Source organism: Pelodiscus sinensis, chromosome 6 (assembly GCF_049634645.1).
Source record: "Pelodiscus sinensis isolate JC-2024 chromosome 6, ASM4963464v1, whole genome shotgun sequence".
NCBI classification, from domain to species: domain Eukaryota; kingdom Metazoa; phylum Chordata; order Testudines; family Trionychidae; genus Pelodiscus; species Pelodiscus sinensis.
This window is the reverse complement of record NC_134716.1, coordinates 28,124,470-28,139,306: the sequence shown is the minus strand read 5'-3', so window position 1 is coordinate 28,139,306 and position 14,837 is coordinate 28,124,470. Positions and strand designations below refer to the sequence as shown.

The 14,837-nt window shown below is 45.3% G+C and overlaps 1 protein-coding gene across 1 annotated transcript in view; it reads left to right on the top strand.

Annotated features, from left to right (window-relative positions):
• UHRF2 (ubiquitin like with PHD and ring finger domains 2) overlaps nucleotides 1-14,837 on the top strand; it is a 145,609-nt gene that overhangs the window by 10,427 nt on the left and 120,345 nt on the right. The window lies entirely within an intron of this gene.

Genomic DNA, 14,837 nt, shown 5'->3' with positions numbered 1-14,837 from the left:
CGTTGGTTATATACATGGTTAACCATTCTCCTGGTTAACCGTTACCCATAAGCATCACCTGTTGATGGTGATCCACCATTAACACCCAGGAACAGAGATCTCCAGCCAGCAGAAGCTGCAGTTGTACATACTTGTAGAGGCATAGGTAAATACAGGCAGTCCCCGACTTACGTGGATCCGACTTATGTCGTATCCGCACTTACGAACGGGGCTTTTCTCGCCCCAGAGCTCGCGGGAGGCGGGACCGCCCAGAGCGCAGCGGTCCCACCACCGCGTCCTCCAGGGTGAGAAAAGCTGCTCCGGGTCTTCCTGGTGTGCTGGGGGGGGACTCCCCAGCACAACAGGGAGACCTGAGCAAAGCCGCACAGGCGGTGGGACCCTGCTACCCGTGCGGCTTTGCTCCGGGGCAAAGGAGCAAAGCCGCATGGGCAGCGGGGTCCCGCCGCCTGTGCGGCTTTGGTCGGGTCTCCCTGCTGTGCTGGGGGGGGAGAGGGCGCAGCTAGTGCGCCCGCCCCCCCCAGCAGACCAGGCTTTTGTTGTGGGATGCCTGGGGTAGAGCAGCTGGGGTGCTGCCGGGTTGGTCCTGCAGGGACCTACCTGGCAGCCCAGCTGTTCTGTCACAGGAGTCCAGATTCAGCCGCTGTTGAAACTGATCAGTGGCTGATTCCAGGAAGCTGGGGGCAGAGCAACTCGGGCTTCCTGTAGTCAGCCGCTGATCAGTTTCAGCAGCGGCTGAATCTGGAGCCAGTTCCAACTTACATACAAATTCAACTTAAGAACAAACCTATAGTCCCTATCTTGTACGTAACCCGGGGACTGCCTGTATAGCAGTAGTGCCCTTCCAGTGGCTAATCCTTGGGAGCTGCCATTTTATTACACCCCCCCCCCTTCCCTGCCCCCGGTTAAGTGAATAAAAATTGGCTAAGTTAAAAGCAGCTGAAAGCAATAACTATAGGTAGCATTGTCAGCTCCATCTATAATTGGTTAATTGTGGTGTTAAGACACTGGGTACCTTAGTTGCAAGAGCCTGAAGTTTCAGCAGAATTAGTACTGTATTAGAATGTACTTGAAATAATATTGACAGTGAGTTAATGCTGAGGTTAATGGTAATTTAAGTTGGATAATAGATTCAAACTATGCAATTCAGGAGAGCTTTTACTGAAAAATCAATTGCTTGCTATATTAACAAACAACTCCAATAAAAATGCAAACTGTTTCTCTTGGAAATTGGTCAAATTTTTTGAAATGTAATTATCCTTTGTGGTATTTGGCATTAGTCTCTTTAGGATTTGAAAATATACTTTATGTAAGACACAAATAGATACTTAAGAGTAAAATGTCTTGTAGCTGAGAATTCAAGCAAGTGGAAAATGTGATGAGCATGTCTAATACACTGCAAGGGTTATGTATAGTACCCTACCAAAATCAGGTAGGGTACTGTACGTTTTAGTTTCACAGTCCTAGGATTTCAAAAATTGCAAGCATCATTATTTCAGCTATTTAAATCTAAAATTACACCACCATGAAATTTCAGTGGTTCTGACCCCAAAAAGGAGTTTGGGGGAAGATGTCAGAAAATTATGGTGGGGCATTTGCAGTAGTGCTACCCTTATTTTTGCATTGCCTTCAGTGTTGGGAAGCTGGAGAGTGACAGCTGCTGGCCAGGAGTCCTGCTCTGAATGCAGAGCTGCTGCCAGCAGCTGCACAAGAGTAAGGATGGCACGGATTAATGTTGTCACTGTTATTACTTCACTGCTGTCTGCAGAGCTGTGATGAAAGAATGGCAGCTACTGAAGGCCAAAATGAATGGCATCAAGAAGATTTGGCTAGTGTGGGGTGTCCCTGTATGTAAAGACATACGCAGTGTTTTACTTTTGTCCTTGGATTCTTGCTAGCCACTATTACCGAAATTATCAGTTTGACATGTTTAGTACCATGTGCCTTGGAGGTGCATACCAACATTTCTGTTGGTTTTTATTGCATTAGAAATCGTAGAGGATCATTTGATTTTTTTAAAGCTTTTTCTCAACTTTAGAACATAAGAATGGCCGTACTGGGTCAGACCAAAGGTCCATCTAGCCCAGTAGCTTGTCTGCCGACAGTGGCCAATGCCAGGTGCCCCAGAGGGGGTGGACTGAAGACAATGATCAAGCCATTTGTCTTGTGCCATCTGTCTCCAGCCTCTGACAAACAGAGGCTAGGGACACCATTCCTACCCCCTGGCTAATAGCCTTTTATGGACCTAACCTCCATGAATTTATCTAACTTCTCTTTAAACTGTTATATTCCACAGAGGCTAGGGACACCATTCCTACCCCCTGGCTAATAGCCTTTTATGGACCTAACCTCCATGAATTTATCTAACTTCTCTTTAAACTGTTATATTCCACAGGTTGACTATGTGCTGTGTGAAGAAGAACTTTCTTTTATTAGTTTTAAACCTTCTACCCATTCAATTCATTTGGTGTCCTCTAGTCCTTTATATTATGGGAACTAATGAAGAACTTTTCTTTATTCATCCTCTACACCACTCACGGATTTTATAGACCTCTATCATATCCCTCCTCAGTCTTCTCTTTTCTAAACTGAAGAGTCCCAGTCACTTTAACCTCTCCTCATATGGGACCCATTCCAAACTCCTGATCATTTTAGTTGCCCTTTTCTGAACCCCTTTCAAGGTCAAAATATCTTTTTTGAGGTGAGGAGACCACATCTGTACACAGTACTCAAGATGTGGGCGTACCATAGTTTTATACAGGGGCAGTAAGATATTCTGGGTCTTATTTTCTATCCTTTTCTTAATAATTCCTAACATTGTTTGCCTTTTTCACCGCCACAGCACACTGTGTGAACTTTTTCAGAGAACTATCCACGATAACGATCGACTAATTTGCCCGGTACCGGCGTTAGATTTATCGGTCTATAATTGCCGGGATCGCCTCTAGAGCACTTTTTAAATGTTGGTGTCACGTTAGCGATCTTCCATTCAGTAGGTACAGAAGCCGATTTAAGGGATAGACTACAAACCACAGTTAACAGTTCTGTAATTTCCCATTTGAGTTCTTTTAGAACCCTTGGGTGAATGCCATCCGCTCCAGGGGATTTGTTCACATTAAGTTTTTCTATTTGTTCCAAAACCTCCTCTAATGACACTTCAATCCAGGACAGTTCCTCAGATTCATCTCCCACAAAGGACGGTGCAGGTTTGGGAATCTTCCCCAATATCCTCAGTGGTGAAGACTGATGCGAAGAAGTCATTTAGCTTCTCCGCAATGGCTTTGTGGTCCTTCATTGCTCCTTTTGTATCTCTATTGTCTGGGGGGACCCACTGGTTTTTTAGCAGGCTTCCTGTTTCTAATGTACTTTAAAAACATTTTGCTTTTGTTTTTTGAGTTTTTGGCTAGCTGTTCCTTGAATGTCACAATAATTAAGCGGCAAGGGAAGACTTAATACACTTAAGCCATGTTAAAATTGGTACCTGCTTATCAAAAGCCTGATTTGTTTAAAAATACAGTTGTGTGACTCAAGACAGTTATCTCTTGTAACTTACAGCATGGAATACTGTCTGATATTTTTAAACTCTATTCTTTCTGTTAATCTGAATGCTGTTGCTTTATGTTTACACATTTATTTCTGTTAATCTTTACAGCTAACATATACAACAAATCTTGCTAATAGGCATTTGTGTATATTGCTTTGTAGCACTACTTTACTAGTGGTGTCATTGACTAATGGCAGAGGAAGATCAACAATTGCCCTTTTCCTGCTCTCACAATAGCATATTACTAGAACTGTAAAGATGGAATTGCATTCACCATTATTACTTATGTTTATGATAGGGGCTGACTTCAGCAGTCATAGGCAACTCAAGTATTCTCTCATACTACACAGGCTCAGCCTTCCCTTGGCAGGTTAGCAATAGGTACAGTTGAATTCCCAAGTCCTCTAGATGTCACCTTGGAGTGACCAGATCAGGGTGCAAGAGGCTGCCAGTATGCCGGATCTGGCCTGCAGCCGCCTCACTGGAACCCTTAGGCAGAGAACAGCCCATGCTGTAAAAAGCCAGCTGCTCTCAAAGGGAGAGGTGCAGCAAGGAATCCAACTGCTTCGGTCCCTGCTTGCACCGTTTCCTTGCTCTGCCTCCCCTGTCTTCTCCCCCCCCCCCCGCCCCCAATGGTACTCGAGGGGACCTGGCTTTTAAGCTGGCTCCCCTGGCATGAGCTCCTGCTCCCCCTCTCCCCCGCCTCTCTCTGATAGAGGCAGCATCTAGTTGAGTCACTATTTGACTACCTGAGAACATATGCTTATTGGCTCATCGACTAGTCGCTTACATCCCTACCCCAGGTCACCACCCAAACTTTCTGCTTTGATCCATGTTACAGCTCCCTCTGAGACCTTGCACCACTTTTCCCCCATGCCAGAATCCTTTCCTGCACTCTTTACTCCCTCCTGGACCATGCACCCAAGCCCCTGTCCCAGATCACAGTCCCTGCCTTCATCCAAACTCTATCTCAAACCCCACACCTGCTCCTGCACCACAGTTCCCTACCCCAAACTGTTTTCTGCACCCAACCTCAGTCCCAGATCCCACACCCCATCCATAGAAATGCAGCCCTTGACTGCTTGTCAAAACGTTCAAGTGGGGGGTCCGCCCATTAAAAATTGCTTTCCCTGAACCAAATCCTGGTCCACTGGTCACTTGCATTCAGATCCTCTTTCTGAAAGAAACAGTACACCACAGCTTACCAATTACACCTTGGATCACCAATTTGCTTAACACACAGCATTTAGATTTGACAAAAACAAGAATAAATTAGTTTAATAACTAGAAAGAAAAAACCTGGTTACATGTAAAAGAAAAAATGCATACTAAAGCCTGAATTTAACATAAAAAGGTATTGTCTCATCTAATAAGGCACTGCTTAGCCCAAGTCCCTCTTGCAGTATTTTTCAACCAGGATGACTGACAGACTGTCCTTTTTGTAAGACGGACTGCCAGCAGACTTGATTTCCTTAGTTGAAGAATGCTGTGGTGTCTTCACGCTCCTAAATATTAGATTAATCATTTTTTTCACTAGTACATAAGATTCCGTTTACCCTCCCACTGTTAACCTTTTCTTGTTAAATTCTTACCCTGAAATCCCTGCAATTGCTTCTTTAGCATTTGACTTTATGCAAATAGACCCATTGTACGCAATACTCAGCCAGTGAGAGAGAGCTCCTACCTCCTGTCTGTTGGAACCTGCCTTAAGGCACATTGCTTCTGGGTGACCTCCCTTTAACTTCTAGTCTGAGTCATTGTCTATACTGCAGTTTTAGTGACAGGGCCGTGTCACCAAAACTTGGGCAGTGTAAATGCTGTTCGACACTCTCTGACAAAAAGCTTCTATTCTCCAGGAGCAGCCTTTGTTTTGTGATCAGGAGAGCACCCTTTACACTAGCATTTGCCTTGGCAAACCTTTGGGGTGGAGTTAAGCACCTGTGAAGTTGTATATTTTCAGTCATGCAAACAGGCATTTTTATATAGCTCTTTGTTGACCACTTCTTCTGAATTTTGATGTAGTTTGGCTCTTTGGTTTAAAAAGGCTGCCGACGCCTGTGCTAGACATTGAAAATCATGGACTGAACACAGACACTGGATTTATGTCATGGTACCGGGGCCCACATGCCACATCCAGACCATCGTGACTTTCTAAGCTGGGGCTCTAGGAAAATGTCCTGCAGCCCAGAAGGTGCTCAGGTAGTCTTTACTGTCTGTCGTGGCTCCACCTATTCTGCTTCTGGAAGTGCCATGGCCAAGGACTGCTGGCAAGCATGTCTCTGTGCTCCACTTGGTTGCTCCTGACTCCAGCACTTATCTTCACAGCTCCCATTGGCTGGAAACGCTGCCTACCTGAGTGCCCCAGTGTACCACTGGTCAGGAGCCTATGCTGGTAGGTGTAGGGTCTGGTCGGTAGGCACACAGCATCCCCTCCAGCACTCCAATCCCGTGCCCTAGGTCAGAAACCTCTCCTGCACCAAGCCCTGCGTCCTTTCTTGCACTCCAGTCCCTGCCTGGAGCTCCCTCTTGCACCCAAATTCCATCCCAGTAGCCGACCTACAAAAATTATTGCCTACCCCTTTCTTAGAATAAACAAACTGTACTCTATTAGCCCCCTCACTTGTTCGTATGACTGCAGTAGTTTTAACTGGCCACTTTGTTTAATAGTGCCTTCCAGTATGTGTTAACTACTAAAGCCAAACAGTCTGATCTTGCATTTTTCTGTGGTTCTGGGAGTCTCTTTCCCAGATGTGAAGAAGAGCTCCGTTCGGCTCAAAAGGTTGTCTCTCCAGCGGAAGTTGGGCCAATAAGATATTTCATCACCCACTTTCTCTTAAAACTCAATAAAGCATATGAGAAGTGTTAAGTAAAATCCTCCTGAAGGGATACAACTTCAATAGAATCATGAACAGTGCTTTTAGAATGCTTTTTAATTAAGCAAGCCATGCTTAAAAAACTTGGAGAACAAATGAAACCAGTGTGGTATGTGGTTTTTTTTTTAAAAACCTTTAAAACTTCTATTTGAACTAAAATTGAATTACACACTTGAATCATCCTTTATACATCTGAGGAAAATTGCTTTTAATAGGATTACATGGAAGTAACATTACTGACACAGAGGCTTAGCTTTCAGGTAAAGGGAGCTCTTTTCAAAACTCTTAACTTTTCTTGTAGTTAGTCTCTAATGCAGTTTGTGGCTGTAAGAACAATCACTTGGAATGAGAAGCTTTTTGCTAAATACTAGTTGAACAAAATTATGGTAAACAAGGAAGAAGACAATGACTATAGTCAGGGCTCGCTGAGCGGCGGTGAGCCCCGCTCGCCAGCCACACGGTTCTGTGCTGTGCACATGCGTAGATCATTCTGCATATGGGCAGATTGCCCCGGCTCTTCCGGGGGTATAATCTACTCGCCCCGGGCAAGTAGATTACATTGTTTGTCAAGCCCTGACCATAGTTATCACTCTTCTATTTCTATATCTGTCTATTGGTACTAGTGATCAGAAGTAGTTAATAGTTCTGACCAGGCCTACCACCATTAATTTTAACTAGCCTGTAGAGAAGGGGAGGAGAGTGGCAGGAATTCTGACTTCATAAGGGAGTGGTCACTTTTTTGGGTGCTAATGCCAGTCATCTTCTGATTTTCTACTTGTAGATTAGATCAGTGGTTCCTAACCCCTCTTGTGTATGGACCCCTTTTCAATCTGTTAAAATCTTATAGGTCCATGTCCTTGGAGGAGGAAAAGACAAGTACAAGGAAAGTAAGGATCGGGCCCTTATTTTTAAACTTTCCATGGCTCCCCTGCAGTACCATTTTTTGGACCGCAAGGGATCTGTGGACCACAGGTTGGGGACCTCTGGATTAGTTGACATTTTTCTTTGGGGAAACTATGACTGGCCTTAGTTGGGGAAACTATGACTTATCACTAGGTAGCTGGCTCAAATTGCGAGTTTAATGATTTACTACAGGTTGGACCTCGCTGGTCTGGCACGCTCAGGACCCGATTGGTCCTGAGCGAGGGGATTTGCTAGAGCAGGGGAGGTCCCTCCTCTCCTGACCCAGTCTGCCACTGGATTAGGGCACCTACCTGCCCCTGCTGCTGCCGCCGCAGCCCACCGGAGCTCTATAGATGCTGCTGGCCCTGCTGAAGTCGCGGCCTTAGTACCATGGCTAGAGTTGTGCAGCCAGGGCAGAGTGTCCTGGGTGTCACTGGGGCAAGAAATCCCTGTTGGTGTCTCCTGTTCTGTTGCTCCCCCACACACTAGGGCTCCTGACTGAGTCACTGGTGCTCTCTATGGCATTTCTGCCTCACTGTCAGACCTCCGTGGTCCAGGAACATTTGGGGTCGGTGCTGGACAATGGATGTTGCTGGACCAGGGAGACGTGGTTAAGGGAGTTACAACTTGTGCTACTAACTCTGATGATGATGTTTTTTCTACTTTGCTATATAGTACATCAGGAATCTTGCCAGAATTTTGGGTAAAAGACAGTGGTTCACTTAAGCCGACACACACATGAGAGAATCTATTTTGAAGAGTGAATTTGTTTATGCAAAATAGTCATACTTCACAATTACCTACAGCAATGGTCCCCAACCTTTTGGGCCAGCTGGGGGGCGGGGCCACTCATGCTGGGCACCTGGGGGCGGGGCAGCGCACCCACGGGCCGTCACTGCCCATACGCCATGGGCCTGGTCCATATGCTGCGTGCCCGGGGGCCACAGTTGCTCATACGCCACGTGCCTGGTGCCGGCACCACACTCCGGGGCTGGTGCTGCTCCTGTGTCGGGGGCAGGGCTGGCCCTGATCACTTGGCGGGCGCACAGAAATGGCCCGGCAGGTGCCATGGCGCCCGCGGGCACCGCGTTGGGGACCACTGACCTAGAGATACCAAATTTTGCATAAGCAATCCTGCTACTTAAATTAGCTGAATGCACTAGGGATGTAAGTGACTAGTTGTTATGTTTATTGGATAGTTGAGTAGTGATGTGACTACTCGCTCCCTCTCCTTGCTGCCTGTTTGAGAGGCAGTGGGAGGGTGGGGGAAGAGCCAGTGGTGGTGAGGGAGCTGGCTTCAAAGTTGGTTCCTCCCAGCACAGTTTTCAAGGGTGGGGGGCCCAGCAGGGAAATGTTCAGTCCCTGCTTGCGTTGGTCTGACTGCTGTGCCTCTCCCTTGGAAATGTGGCAAGAGCTGTGGGGCTCTTGCTACAATAAAGTGAGAAGCAGTGTGGGGAATCAAGTGGTGGGCTCTTACTATGTTTCAAAGGTAGAGGCACAGCAAGGATAGCGAGCGCTCTATCCTTTATTGACTAATCAAGTAGTTGATGGCAATTCCATCGATGGCTCAATATGTTGATTAATCAAAATTTAACATCTTTAGAATGCACTACTTCTTACACTGGAGTATGCTGGATGAAAGGTTTAAATAATTATTTTTGTTTTTCATTGGGGGGGGGAGGAATAGAGAGTAAGACAGAGGATACCTTATTGCCTCTATATAAATCCATGGTACACCCTCATCTTGAATATTGTATACAGGTGTGATTGCCTCATCCCCCCCAAAAGACACGTCGGCATTGGAAAGGGTTCAGAAAAGGGCAACAAAATGATTAGGGAGTTTGGAATGGGTGCCATATAAAGAGCGATTAGAAGTCTTGGACTTTTCAGCTTAAAAAAGAGGAGACTAAGGGGGGATATGATAGAGGTTTATAAAATCACAACTGGTATGGAAGAAGTGAATAAGGAAGAGTTATTTGCTTGTTCACATAACATAAAAACTAGGAGTCACTAGATGAAATTAGTAGGTGGCAGGTTTAAAACAAAAGGAAGTTTTTCTTCATACAGCACACAGTCAACCTGTGGAACTCCTTGCCAGAGCATGTTGTGAAAACCCAGGTCTTTAACAGGGTTCAAGAAAGAACTGGATAAATTCATGGAGGATAGGTCCATCAATACTTATTAGCCAGGATGGGTTGGAATGGTGCCCTAGCTTCTGTTTGTCAGAGGCTGGAAGCATATGGCAGGAGAGGGATCACTTGATTACCTGCTTCTGTTCAATCTCTGGGGCATCTAACGTTGGCCACTGTTGGAAGAGCGGATGCTGAGCTAGATGGAACTTTGGTCTGACTAAGTATGGCCATTCTTATGTCATGACTTATTAAAATTCATGAATAATTTGCTAACAATTAAAATCGAGTTGCCTATTCTACTGTTGTTTTAGTGCAAAGATAATTTTTACTGTTATAAATCAAATAATTCAAAAGTTATTTATTATAATTAGTCAATGAAATTAATATTGTTTGAAGTTGAAATCCTACAAATGTAAAGCTGTTTTACTTCCCTTTTTCAAGCACATTAATAAATTCTATTGCATATATTTGATTTCTTGAACTTTCCTATAAGTGTAATCTATGTAAAATGACTTTCTCTGGTCTCCTGCTTAGTGTTCAAATATTTGTACACATTCTATATATAGGGATGTTAGAAAGCAGTTATTTTAATAATCATGTAACCGCTAAATTTCTAAGCGGTTACATCAGGGGTTGGGCAAAAGTGTCTCCATCGGCCAGATCTAGCCCACCAAGCGGGTTTATCTGGCCTGTGGATGCCCTGCTGCTCTCCTACCCCCAGGCAAATTAGAGCCTGGGTATGGGAGAGTGTGCAATGTTCCCTCCCCCACCAGCAGCATGTGACGCTTAGTTAACAACCAGATTTGACTCTTAGTGCTGCGTGCCCCATGCAGGAGGGAGGGAGGGAGGAAGAGGCTTCCCTGGTTTCTTCCACCCTCAGGCCCTAATTGATGTGAAACTTCCTCCCACCTTTAGGGGCACGGGTACCTAGAGGGAACTGCCAGCTGTTCAGAACAGCTGACAGTTCTCTTGGGGGGTGGGTGGGCAAAGACTTCACTCATTCCCCCTACCCCCAGGCTAATCCGGTTCTGTGGGCAGGGAAACATGGAAGTGTCCTGGCCGTGCCCCTTCTGCCCAAGGTGCTCTGCCCCTTCTGGTGTGACCCAGGTCCACTTCACAAATTTCTGAAGTGAGTTACATGGTTACTCATTGCCCCTAGTGGTGGCAGACAGCCAGTATGCTCCCAGCTCCACTTCTGGGGAGCCGCCTGCCATCCTGTGCAGATGCCTCTGTATTAGAGACAGTAGTGCAGGGTGGCAGGCAGCTCCCCTATGTGCTCTTCATTGAAAACTGGGACTGAGCCAGCCTGCTAGTCCAAGTTTCAAATGCAGATCACACACAGGTTTGTTAGTTAAGTGGGACTATTAAGTTTTTTGGTTATCAATTGAACAGCTAGCTGACTAGCCGTTAACACTCCTCATTCTAGGGATGTTAAAATGCATTTAATTATGTAATTGTGTAACTGCTGAAAATTTCAGTGGTTTCACATGGGTGGGAGGAGGCGGGAACTGGTGCAGGCTGGGCACCTCCCTCTTGTGCTGCTGCCTGATACAGAGGCAGCAGCACAGGGGAGGGACCTGTGTGTATCTATGCATGCAAAACCAATGAGGCAAGGCTCATCTGTTAACGGTGTACTCAGTACTTTTGTCTCTATTGCAAAGTCATAGTAACCCTTAGAGAAGAGTATAGTTCCCATAAAGAGCAGTGAGGCTAAAATAAGTATGATACATTTGTCTCCGTGACCTACCTCGGCAGGGGGAGACATAGCACGCAAGATCGCTTAGCATTCTGTGTCATGAGGCTGTTGGATAGGAATTCGGCAGTTTTGCAAGGTAGAGCTTGCAGGCTGTTCTAGTTCGCAAATATTGTTAACCTCATTTACTTCTATTAGTTTAATTGGTCCAAGAGATGCCATTGTCAGTAAATACAGCAAATGGAAGAACTCTGATTAACCCTCTGAAGAAATTGAATCTGTTGCATCAGCAAGGTGCCCAGAAATAGATGTTTGTCTTGACCAGTGCTCTCGGTTTAACTCTCCCTTTATGCTTGGCTCCTCATTTTGGAAAAAAAAAGCCAACCACCAAGATTCTTCTAGAGACTTCATTATGTTTTAATGCTCTAGTTCTGTATACAAGTTCTTTATCTTGGATAATACTTAGAAACAAATTTCAACTCTGTTATAGCAGCCACCTGGGCTATTCACTGAAACATTTTTGAGTTATGACCCACGATCTCCACCCTCCTTTACCTTCGTGTCTTTAGAGATGCTAATAGACTTCAGGAAAGGGAGAATGCTGTAAGGCAGGGGTGGGGAACCTAAGACCCAGGGGGCAGATGTGGCCCCAGCTTGCCTGGACCTGGTCCCCAAGGCTCAAGACTCTCCCTCCAGCATTGTGAAGGCCGTGCTGACACTGCAGCCTCTCTGCCACTTCTGCGCGGGTCTGGAGCATACAAAATTTACTAGGGTGGGCCTGCCTAGGCTCTGGTGTGCTAGGGGGAATGTGGGGAGTGTCTTTCTCCTTTAGTCCACTGCCACATCAGTGAAGGTTTTGGCGGGGCGGGGGGGGGGGGGGGGGGTTGCTTCTCATTTGTGTGCTGCCCCTGACTGATTTTTTTTCTTCTGAGAGTCAGCATTGGCTCCTGGCCCAAAAAAGTTTCCCACCCCTGCTCTAAACAGTAATTCTAATGTGATATGTCACTTGCAAGGAAGCCTTTACACAACAAAATAGTTGAAAATTCTGCTGAAGTTCATCAATCACAGAAATGTTGGGTTGGAAAGGACCTGGAGAGGTCATCTTGTCCAGCCCCTTCTGGTGAGTGAGGACCAAAATAGACCATATCTGTTGGGATTTTGTCTAACCTGTTCTTAAACCTCCAATTAAGGGGATTCAACAGCCTCTTGGAAGCCTCTTCCAATATATAAAACTATCCTGCAAACCATCCTGACTGCAAATAGCCTTCAGTGGATGTGGAGAACAGCCTTTATAATAACCCTTCGCACATTTGAAGATTTATCCGACACTCTCAGCTATCTTGTTTTAAGATTAAACATACTAAGTTCTTGTTTGATTTTCCTCATAGTCAGGTTTTCTAAACCTTTTATTTGTTACTCTCTTCTCACCAGTCCACATGCTAAAATGTGATGCCCTGAACTGTGACCCAGTACTCCAGCTGAGGCCTCACCAGTGCTAAATAGAATGGGCCATTACCTGCCATATCTTGCATATTAACAGAATGTTAGTCTTTTTTGCAGATACCTCACACTGACTCACATCTGATTTGTGATCCATTATATCCCCTGGATTCCCTTTAGCACTACTACCACTTATCCAGTTAGTCTCCATTTTGTAATTGTGCATTTGATTTGATTTTCTTCCCAAAGTGTAGAATGTTTGACTTGTCATTGTGTGAATTTTCATCTAATTCATATCCGGTCAATTCTCCAGTTAATCAAGGTTGTTCTGCATTGCAGTCCTGTCTGCTTAGTGCTTGCAACTCCTCCTGTGCTTGATGTGATCCACAAAGGTTAAGTGTACATTCCAGTCCATTATTCAAGTCATTAGTGAAAAAGCTGAATGGTACTAGACCCAGGACAGACACTTATGGGCACCCCAAAAGATATGCCCTCCCAGTTTGACAGTAAATAATTGATAACTCCAAGTGTTGTCTTTCTCGACCAGTTTTGCAACATATAATAGTAACTTCATCTGGAGCACATTTACTTAGTTAGCTTATGAGAATGAAAGAACTATATTACAAAGCCTTACTAAAACCAAGGTATGTTGCGTCTACTGTTTCACCTTTTCTTCCAGGCCAGTAATCCATCCTGTTAAGGAAATGAGATGGCTTGGCAACATTTGTTCTTGGTAAATCCATGCTGGCTATTCCTTAAGAACCCAAAGGATAATAGCATTTTGAGTTGACTGTTAAAAATTAGGTTTAAACCTGAGCATTAAAAAAGTCAGCCTAATTTTGCTCAGATGTGTAGGCTCTGGGGTGTTGGAATGAGGGATTTGGGTGTGGGAAGGGGTGAGAGGTGAAAGCTCTGAGAGGAAATCTGGATGCAGGAGGAGGTGGAGAAGGGGACACTGGGTCAGGGAGAGAGCTTCGGGTCGGGCAGTGTTGGGGTCAGATGTAGAGTTAGGGTACTCAGCAAGCCACAGGCTTGTGGACATGAGGGTGCAGGAATTTGGGTTAGGGTATGTGAGTGGCTCAGGGCAGGGGGTTCCAGTGTATGATAGGTTCGGATAGAGGGGAAGGGGGAGTGCAGGAGTATTACGATGCTGTGGGCAGAGCGGGGCTTGGCGCCAATTGGGGGTTTGTTGGCCAGGCTTCATTTTTAAATAAAATACTATGTCAAACAAAGTTTCTGCATTGTCTTTATTTCTGAGAAGGGCAGGGAACCTGATTTGAGTCGGGTCACTGACCCACAGAAAAGTCAGTTGGGGCCACACAAGTGAGATGCAAAATAAAAACTCATGCAAAAGCCTCACTAATGTTGCCCCAACTGTGCTGGTGGGAGCAGGGGACATGGTATTGGGGAAGAGTGCCAGGGGGTGCTGGGGCAGGGTGCCAATGAGGGCTGGGGCAAGGGACAAGGGGGGCAGTAGGTTCCGGGGCAAGGGCCTGGGACAGAAGACAGGGTGTCAGTGGAGGCAAGGGACAGGGTGCCAGTGGGAGCAGAGTGCCAGTGGGAACAGGTGTCAGGGTGTTGGCTGGGGCAGGGAATCCTCAGCACACTCTTCGACAGAGGCAGCAGGGTGTATGTGGGGGGTGGGAGGGGGAAGCAACTAGTTGAGTCACTAAGTGGACTAATTGCTTACATCCCCACACTTGATACAGGTGAGTTCCTCACTAGAACTGTGAAGGCCCCTGTACATCTTTCACTTTTTCCTCTAATTATAACCTTTCATAAAAAGTGTTTCTTTTTACTGCTTTTGTGGTTATCTGCTTATTTTATGAAATTGTGTGCCAGTCAAATATGAAGCCTAAGATACTGATTTGCTGCTTTGGAAAGGTTGGTAAAGGGTGAATTGTGGAGTTATATACAATATAGTGATTGTCAATAAAACTGTTTCCTCACGCTGAACCACATAACGGTATCAGAGACAATATAGTTATGGTCTGCATTTTGAGTAGGAAGTAACTGGAGTATCTCAGATACTGCATAGTAAGGTCCAAATCTTGCAAGGATGCACCTGCATAGTTTTTATGTCCGTGAGTAATTATATTGGATTAAATCTTTATCCCATTGAATTTAAGTGTTTTATTGTTGACTTCTACGTGATCATTGGTTTTGTAGTTTTTCTTGCAGTGATAAAAAATGTGCTTGATAATTTTCTATTGTATGGAAATATTGCTAAGATTTTTCTCCTAGATGGGGCTCTG